Here is a 10,000-nt window from a genome sequence, read left to right on the forward strand (position 1 = left end):
CGGCGTGGGGGGAGGGAGTCGTGCATTTTTATCACTGTTGCTACTGCTACATCTGTTATAGGTATGTGTTTTGCACATTATTTTGTGTTTGTTTCTAAAATATCCACCCCATTTATTATTATTATTATTAATATTATAATAATAATTTTTATTGTTATCATCATCGTCATTTCGATGACATGTTTTCTTATTATAATGTTTTTATTCAAAGACGCTTGTATTCAACTTAGAAATGTTGTGTAGCCTAGTAGTGAAGGGGTTATTTCATGCTTTATGTAACCATTGTAGTTCAGAAAGTCTTTAGTAAGGTGAGTAAAAATAAGAATGTGGGCATCTTTTCATTTTTCTTTTTCTGCTTCATGAGACGCAGGGTGTATGAGAGCGGCGCTTGCTTACCGATATCTTATTATTATTATTATTATTATTATTATTATTATTATTATTATTATTATTATTATTTATTATTATTATTGTTATTATATTTTCATCATCATTACTACTGCAATCGCTCGCAAACCGACTTATGGCGACGTAGAGACTGGTGACTTGAGCAAGAAGTAAATGGTCTGAAAGTTTGCAGAAGTTTGCTCCATGCAAAGAAGTTGAAAAAAAAGAATGCCACATCAAGAACCGTTTATTAGTATTCTTGTAGCTGTGTATACGGTAAGTGAATTGGTGTGTGTGTGTGTGTGTGTGTGTGTGTGTGTGTGTGTGTGTTTAGGCCTGCCTGGATTACATTCATTGCTGTTTCGGTTGCTGCCATAAGTATGTAAGATGAATGTATTTGCCTTCATCATTCCCTTGCACGTGCTTACTACGACTTTTATTTGCTACCATTAACGTGTTCGCTACGAGGCTATCATTTCTTTCACCTTGCAATCTCCAGATGATTTTATGCAATACAGGTGTCCTCATACTGAAGAGGTTAATGCATGTAATACCTGACCCCAGTTCCAAAAGTCTATGTAAAGCAGTATAAACTATTCCAGAGTTAGCAAGACTGAAATAGTATAGTCATCGTAGTGAAGGGTTGATACCGATAATACATGTGTAGGAAAAAAGTATTAATATTTATAGCGTATGATGCGTTAAAGTCGACATCGTCGCTTTCACCATTTCCATCCCTGCTTGTCCTGTCTTATCTACAACTGTTGCTGTCACCAGACGATTGTATGCAGTTTAGGAGACCCATCCTGCTGAATTACGACAGTTGAGAGCAGTTTTTTTTTTTTTTCTATATGCATTTTGTCGTATTCTTGCAACCAGTAGCCGATTTTGTGGAATTTAAGATGGACCTTTATTAGTGAAAATGTTGATTCTAACTTGTCCAGTTCGTAAAGTCTGGCATACGCTGAGTATACTCGTCATAAAGTAGCAAAATAAATAGATAAACAAGTAAACAAAATAGAATAATGCCTTTTAGGTGAGCGAGTTAACCGCTTGACTACGAGATATTTTTCTGAAGCTAAATAAAGTCGTCTTGAGGTGGCAGGATGAAACCGAAAAGTCATGATACCTACTGTATAGGGTTCCACGCCATGCTTAACCCCTCCAGTACAAGATGCCCAAGCTGAATAAAATCGTCTGAAAGTAGCATGATTAAATATAGAGGCATTTTTGTACCAAGAATGTATTAGAAGAGCAGAGAACTTTTGTTGTCCTGGTTTTACCTTTTTTTTTTTTTTTTTTTTTTTTTTTTACGTCAGTGTGTATAGGTTAAGAGCAGGGATTTTCAATATAGTAAACGGGATTTAAACTTTTTTTTTTTCACGATTCTGGAATGTTTAGATCGTTGTAACAAATCTTATTATTTCATGATTTTGGTAAAACTGATCGAAGCATTACTAATGTGTCATTTCACACCTAACTGAAATCCCTGCGGTACTTTTGCTGGACTCTGAATATCCCCTCGAAGTCCGACAAGTCTCTAGAAGTCTTAAGCATAAGTGTCGGTAGGAAGAATACAGTGCCTAGAGGAAAAAAGGTAATAAAACATCATCATAGTGAAACAGTTAATGTTGTCACAACAGTGATGTATCCGTATTCTTGCTAACGGTTTTATTCATCATCGAGACAAACTGCAGGAGTTACATACAACCATTATCTCTTTTGGAGGTTAAGATAATCAGATAGCACCAAGAAACACACACAAAAATGTAAAGCAATAAAAATACGGCCTACGACTGAAAGGGTTAAACTTAGCAGCATTCTCTGTTCTTACCAGCAATTCATTGCACCAGTCTACAGTTCCCACTCTACTGTGACAACTTAGTTCGTCTGATATACGGTTTTCTGAACGTATTCGGATTTTAGGTGTCAAACTTCAATTCTGACTGCGGTTCTGGTTCCCTTGACTGTCCGATTGTAGTGACTTGCTTGTTTTTCTTCGCTAAAGTAGCTTCTTGTTTATTTTACTCCTTTTTTCATTCGGTTTTATTCAGCTCTAGAGAGAAACTTTTCGATCTGGAGCCTTCATAAACCCCTCCATCATCAGAGGAGTCTCGACCTGAATAAGATGGCCTGAAGCTAGCTGAATCAGGATAAAGACATCCACAGGCTGAAGGAATAAAAATTGTAGTATTCGTGCAATGTATTTTTTAAGTATGAGAGTTAACGGCAATGTGATTTTACGAATTGCTGGATTTAGATTTCATGGATTAAATTTGTCGAAATGTACAGTGTAGCGTTAGTGCTATATTTTGAAATTAGGACCCACAAGCAAGCCTACTTCCAGTTTAATCCTAACCTAACCTAACCTAATGCCTCCCGTATATAACATTTCGAAAAACAGAATCCATGAAATCTAAATCCGGCTGTCCGTAAAATCACAGTGCGAAAGAGTTAAACGGTATGCAGTCATCGTTCACACCTTCAAAGCGAGAGGTTTTTCCTACGTTGAATAAAATCGCGTATATGTAAGAGAAATAAACAAGGGAAGAAAAAAAAAGACATCGTAGTAAAGGGCTTGAAATAATGTATGTTTCATTGTTCTGCGTTCTGGTTGCTTCCATCATACAGCTGTTCTGTCTGTTCCAGCGTTAAGCTACTCTCCTTTGTCACTTCGATTTCCATAACATGTTGCGACTTTTTACAGTTTCATACGATGGCGTATTTTATATATTGTTCTTGGACTGTAAAAAATTCTGCGGGGATGATACTGAAATTGGAAGTGTATACATAGTCATCATTAACTCATCAGCACGAGATGCCATTCAGTGTTGAAAATTCATCTGGACGTAGCAAGAGGAACATGCACATCATCGGATTGAAGTAGTTAACTTAACATAGCCTTTATTGTTTATCTCTTACTCGCTTATTCCAATCAGCAAGTTTCTGTCGTTGCTGCAACCTATATTTCGAATGACTGGACTTCTTTGACAGTTAGGGAGAAAGTGTAGGAAGTGGTGAAAGCGGGTGCTGGTGATGGTGGTTAGGGTTGGAGGTGAATGCACTGGGAATAACAGTTTGAAGTGTTGTTTTATAGCTAGTTATCTTAAAGGCTCCTATAACCCACTCAGCTGTATAAAATCGTCTAGCGTGTTCTCGAGCTAATGGTAACTGGTAACAGTATTTACATCCAGGCTTCTGTAAATCACACAAGTGAACAAAGGCGTCAGACGTTAGCTGCAACTGAGTAGTAGTACTAGTCTTCTTCCGACCCTGAGGGGGTTCATAAATCCTGACATTCAGTCTTCTCCACGTTACTTATCTCCTCCCTTTCCTGTGTGATTCGTTTCCTGACTCGTCTCTGACTTCCTACAATTGTGTTTATCTTTTGCTGCAACCCGCAGTTCTTCTTGTTGCACTTATCTGACAGCCGTGTAGTAAGCATACAGGAGGAGGTGGTGAAAGCAGCCATGTGAGGGGAGACTGCACAGGGGAGGTACAGTTTTGAATGGTGGTATTCTGTTAACTCACTGGCTCCTGTGACTCACTCAGCTTATTAAAATTGAGCGTGTGCAGGAATAAAACTAGAGTTGTTCCGATCTTGAGAGGGTTAGCGGTGACAGTATTAACACAACCTCCTATAACTCACTAAGCTGAATAAAATCATGTAGGGATAGCTGAAAATGGTGGAAATTGGTGGGTTGGAAAGAAGTGTATGAGGGAGTTACAGTGGGAGTTATTTTGTATGAGATTAACACCAACGATCTCTTGACTCACTCTCAGACTTGTAAAATGGTCTAGAGCGTTACCTGGAAGTGGTGAAAGTGGCGGTCTCAAGTGAGGGCACAAGGGAGTTCCGTTACAGGTGTTGTGTTATGGCAGAGCAGCGGTGTTTGGGTTTCTTACACGAACGATACTGTATTCTTTTTAAGACTCTCTCTCTCTCTCTCTCGCGCGCACACACACACACACACACACACACACACACACACACACACACACACACACACACACGGCCACCCAAAGCAAAACACCTGGGAAAGAGGCGAATATGAAGACCTGGCAGAAAGTACAGTTCAGAGTTTAAGAGCCGTACTACATACAGTAGAATGGAAGAGAAATCTGTAAGAATTATATTAACTGGAGATTTCAATACAAATATAAATTGGAATACTCTGGAGGTAAGAAGCTATGAAAGCTGCTGGGATCAAAAGCTCTTAGATCTTGTACAGTTTTTCTGTACACAACATGTAAAGGAAAACACCAAAGGGGACTTTATGATCCATCACTTCTAGGTCTTATATTAACCAGGCAAGATAATGATGTCAACAGCATAATGTATCACCCTCCATTTGGCATAAGCAACCATGTAGTACTAGATTTCAACTTCAGGATTGCATATGATATAGTTTTTTTTTTTTTTTTTTTTTATGCGAGGAAGAAGGAACCAAAGGCCATGAGCCCGCAGTAACAGTTCCCTCCAAGAGAAAAACAAAATACAATAGAGAGCCAAATTCAAGATCCGATCATTTTGAGATGCCTGGACACACTACGTTTGAAAGACTGGAGATCATAGGCAGGAGGAAATACAGACAGAGGGAGACATTTCCAGAGCTGACCTGTTGCATGACTGAAAGACTGGGAGTAACGGTTAACTCTTGCATTAGAGAGTTGGACAGAAAAGGGATGAGAGTTTGCTGCCAGACGGGTGCTACGCGCCCGTCGTAGAGGTGGAGGAATGCAAGCAGACAGTTCAGAGGAGCAGTGACCATTAAAGTAGCGATAGAAAAGAGATAAAGATGCAACAGTGCAGCGAAGAGACAGAGGTTGAAGGGAGTCAGTAAGAGGAGGAGAGTTAATGAGACGAAAAGCCTTTGACTCCACCCTATTGAGAAGAGCTGTATGTGGGGAGCCTCCCCACACATGAGAGTTGTACTCCACACAGGGGCGGATAAAACCCCTGTATAGAGTCAACAATTGTGCAGGGTAAAGAAAGAGCGGAGTCGGCTTAGCACACCCAATCTCTTGGAAGCAGATTTTACAAGAGATGTAATATGATCTTTCCAAGATAAGTCCCGAGTAAATGAAACCCCAAGCATGTTCAAGGATGATGCAGGATTAATCTGAATATTATTAAACATTAGTGGGTATACCTGTGGAAGATTTTGTCGGGTTGATAGGTGTAAGAACTGAGTCTTAGAAGCATTAAAGACAACCATATTATTTTTACCCCAGTCAGAGATATGAGCCAAGTCAGACATTAGGTGTGCCATAGCCTCATCCCTTGTTTCTTGAAGTAACTGTTGAGATGGGCGTTGCGGGAACCGAATGGAAAGGTGAAGGGTGGAGTCATCAGCGTATGAGTGGATAGGTTAGATGTACAGCTCAGAAGGTCATTGATGAATAGAAGGAAGAGAGTTGGTGATAGGACAGAACCCTGAGGAACACCACTGTTGATAGATCTAGGAGAAGAACGATGGCCGTCTACGACAGCAGCTATAGAACGACCAGAAAGGAAGCTAGCGATGAAGGCACAGATAGAAGGATAGAAACCGTAGGAGGGCAGTTTGGAAATTAAAGATTTGTGCCAGACTCGATCGAAAGCCTTTGAGATGTCAAGTGCAATGGCAAAGCTTTCGCCAAAGTCCCGAAAGGAGGATGACCAGGAGTCTGAAAGGTAGGTGAGAAGATCGCCAGTGGAGCGTCCCTGACGGAACCCATACTGACGATCGGAAAGAAGGTTGTGATAGGAAAGATGCCTTAAAATTTTTTTATTAAGAATTGACTCGAAAACTTTTGAAATACAGGACGTTAAAGCAATTGAACGATAGTTGGAGGGTTGGGAGAGGTCACCCTTCTTTGGGACTGGCTGAATGAGAGCAAACTTCCAGCAAGAAGGAAAGGTACAAGTTGACAGACAAAGGCGAAATAGTTTGCCTAGGCAGGGTGTAAGCACAGAAGCACAGTTTTTGAGAACAACAGGAGGGACCCCATCAGGCCCATATGCCTTGTTAGTACTGAGGCCAGTAATGGCAGAAAATACATCAACTGAAGAAATTTTAATGTCAGCCATGAGGAAGTCAGAGGGGGGAAGTGATGGAGGAACAGCACCGGAATCGTCTAAGGTGGAATTGGAGGAGAAAGTCTGTGCGAAGAGATCTGCTTTATCAGTAGAAGAAATAGCTACAGAACCATTAGAGTAGAAAAGAGGAGGGAAGGATGATGAGGTAAAGTTGTTAGAAAGATTTTTGGCAAGGTGCCAGAAGGAGCGGGAAGAATTCGAGTTGGAGAGTTGAGAGCATTTAGTATGGATGAAATTATTTTTAGTAGAGCGAAGAACAGACTTAGCACGATTCCAGGCAGAAACGTAAAGATTATGTGATTCAGGGGTGGGTTGGCTCCGGTACCTTTTGTAGGCCTTCTCCTTGTTGCGGACAGCATTAGAACAAGCGTGATTAAACCAAGGCTTTCTTGCGTTAGTCAAAGGATATGAGAAAGGAATGTATGCTTCCATGCCCGAGAGAATAACCTCCGTAATGCGCAAGGCACACTCAGATGGCTCACGGCCATGGAAACAATAATCATTCCAGGGAAAATCAAAGAAGTACGGCCTGAGGGCCTCCCAGTCCGCAGCTCCAAAATGCTAGAGACGACGTTTCCCTGGAGGGTCCGCAGGCCGTACTGAAGCGATAGGACAGGTTAAGGTAATAAGGTTGTGATCGGAGGAGCCCAACGGAGAGAAAAGATTAACAGAGTAAGCAGAAGGATTAGTTGTGAGGAAGAGGTCAAGTATGTTGGAGCTCTCTCCAAGGCGGTCAGGGATACGGGTAGGGTGCTGTACAAGCTGCTCTAGGTCATTAAGGATAGAAAAGATGTAGGCTTGTTCACCAGGTGGATCCGTGAAAGGAGAGGAGAGCCAAAGGTGGTGGTGAACATTGAAATCTCCAAGAATGGAGATTTCAGAGAAAGGAGAAATGGACAGAATGTGTTCCATCGTAGAAGTAAGATAGTCGAAGAATTTTTGATAGTAGAATTAGGGGATAAGTAAACAGCACAGATATATTTAGTCAGAGAATGACAGGAAAGCCGAAGCCAGAGAGTGGAGAATTCAGAAGAATCAAGTTCAGGAACACGAGAGCAAGATAAGTCGTTGCGTATGTATACACAACAGCCACCTTTGGCTTTGAAATGAGTATAGAGAAAGTAGGAGGATACAGAAAAGGGTTTGCTGTCAGTTGCCTCAGACAGCTGAGTCTCCGTTAGAAAAAGAAGGTGAGGTTTAGAGGAGGAGAGGTGGTGCTCAACAGAGCGAAAGTTAGATGAAAGGCCGCGAATGTTGCAGAAATGAAGAAGAAGAGAGTCAGACAGTGGTTCCAGGCACCTCGAGTCGTCACCGGGAGAGGGGCAGATGGCGGGGGCATTTATGGTCCCCCCCCCTGGGGACTCCGAGGCTGGGTGAATTGACGCCATTTTGGTAAATTTTGAATAGGAAGTGTAGTGTGTACTGTGCATGTAGTTTGGTGAAGATAGATAGAGAAATTTGTACTGGAGAGCATGCTGGCCTACTCTCTGTGTAACTGAGACACTGAAAAAGTTCAGCAAAGGGGGATGGTCAGGAACTAGTCCTGAGGGCTGATGAAACGTGAGCTCCAGCACTCCCTGTCATCAGCTTTCCATCCACCTCGGGAGTACTGCCCTGCTCGACTGGTGCTACAGTCTACTCCACCAATGTAATGAAAGGTGCAAAAATAGCCTAAACTACAAAAAAGGCAACTAATATTACCTTAAGAAGTACTTCATAGAAATAGATTGGGAAAAGGAGCTTAGAGGACAAGATATAAATGTTATATATAGAAAAGTCTGTGAATTATATGAAACACGAGTCCAAAATTCTCTCTCTCAAAACAGAGAATCAAGTAGGATAAGGAAGTGGTTTACACAGAATGTAAAAAATCAAGAGATAAATGAGACTTGCTGTGGAATAGATACAGAAGACACAATAGTGAGAGGGCATATAACAACTATAAACAACCAAGAAATGATTATACAAGGATAAGCAGAGAACCTGAAAGGCAATTTGAGGAAGACATTATAAATAAAAGTAGTGATCAACCGAAGCCTTTTTACAGCTACATCCGAGGCATAAACCAAAGTAAAAGATAAAATACAGTACATTACGGATGAGGGGAACCTGTATCCAAGAAAAAGATATTTGCTAAGCTCTTAAAAATTTCCAGTCAGTTTTTACAGAAGAAAGTAATTTTGAGAGATGATATGGATCATGCATGCCCACACATATTACCAGATATATGTACGATTATCAGAACAAGAGGTGCAGGAAGAGATGTGTAAATTAGACAAAGGAATTGCAAATGCTCCGGGCGAAATTTCAGGGTGGGTGCTACGTGAATGTGCAGAAGAGTTAAGCAGACCAATATATTTAATATTCAAGGAATCCTTAAGTCAAGGTAAACTACCAGATATTTGGAAGAAAGCAAACATTGTTCCCTTATTCAAGAAAGGAAATAGAATCCACTTAACTATAGACCAGTACCCCTGGCCAGTGTTGTTAGCAGGGTACTAAAAAAGCCGATAAGAAAAATTTGGGTAAACCATGTGGAAGAATACAGGATGATAACAGAAAGACAGTTCTGTTTTAGAGAAGGAAAATCATGTGTTACAAATCTATTAAGCTACAGTACTATGATAGAGTTGCAGAAACACTACAGAAAAGAGAGGGATGGGTGAACAGTATTTATACTTTAAGAAAGCATTTGTTACAGTGCCGCACCAAAGACTTTTATGGAAACTGTACTATCAAGGAGGAATCCAAAGTAATTTGTTCTGTTGGATGCAGGATTTTCTCAGGAAAAGGGAAATGAGAACAGTACTAAGGGGTAATTACGCATCATGGAGGGAAGTGATTAGCGGAGTTCCACAGGGCTCATTGTTGGCACCAGTTATGCTTTTAGCATATAGAAATGAAATAGCAACATTGGAAATGGAATCTAAGTATGTTTGCTGATGATGCAAAAACACAAAGGAAGAATTACAATACAGACTCTTGCAGAGATCTACAAGAAGAATTAAATAAGCTTCATGAATGGAGCAATAGATGGCAAATGGAATTCATTGTGGACAAATGCCACGTAATTAAGTTCGGTAAAGGTGGAAAAAGACCTGATTGGAATTAAAGCTAGGAAGCTCAACCCTACACATATCAGAGAAGAAGAAGGACCTAGGAGTGATTATCAATAACAGACCATCTCCGGCTGATCACATAAATGAGAAGGTACGAAGCATGCACACACTGTTTGCTAATATGAAAATAGCATTCACATACAGTATATAAATGAAGACATGCTGAGAACGATAACATTATTCATCAGACCAACCCTGGAATATGCATCGGTGGTCTGGAATCCTCATCTTGAAAAACACATAGATAACATTGGAAAAGTACAAAGGATTGCCACAAGATGGGTACCAAGGATATAAGCTATGAACGAAAAACTAAACCTACCAACATTACAAGAGAGAAGGAAAAGAGGAGACATGATTGCGCTTGATAAAAGCATCTCAGGGAAAGAGAAAATAGACAGCAGTGAGTATA

At 40.5% G+C, this 10,000-nt stretch overlaps 1 protein-coding gene across 1 annotated transcript in view; it reads left to right on the forward strand.

Moving 5' to 3' along the window:
- The window catches only part of Fkbp14 (peptidyl-prolyl cis-trans isomerase Fkb14), a 90,535-nt gene that overhangs the window by 26,623 nt on the left and 53,912 nt on the right, over positions 1 to 10,000 (forward strand). The window lies entirely within an intron of this gene.

The sequence above is a fragment of the Coenobita brevimanus genome, chromosome 110 (assembly GCF_032717465.1).
Source record: "Coenobita brevimanus isolate Jiangsu-jjx chromosome 110, ASM3271746v2, whole genome shotgun sequence".
In the NCBI taxonomy this organism is placed as follows: Eukaryota; Metazoa; Arthropoda; class Malacostraca; order Decapoda; family Coenobitidae; genus Coenobita; species Coenobita brevimanus.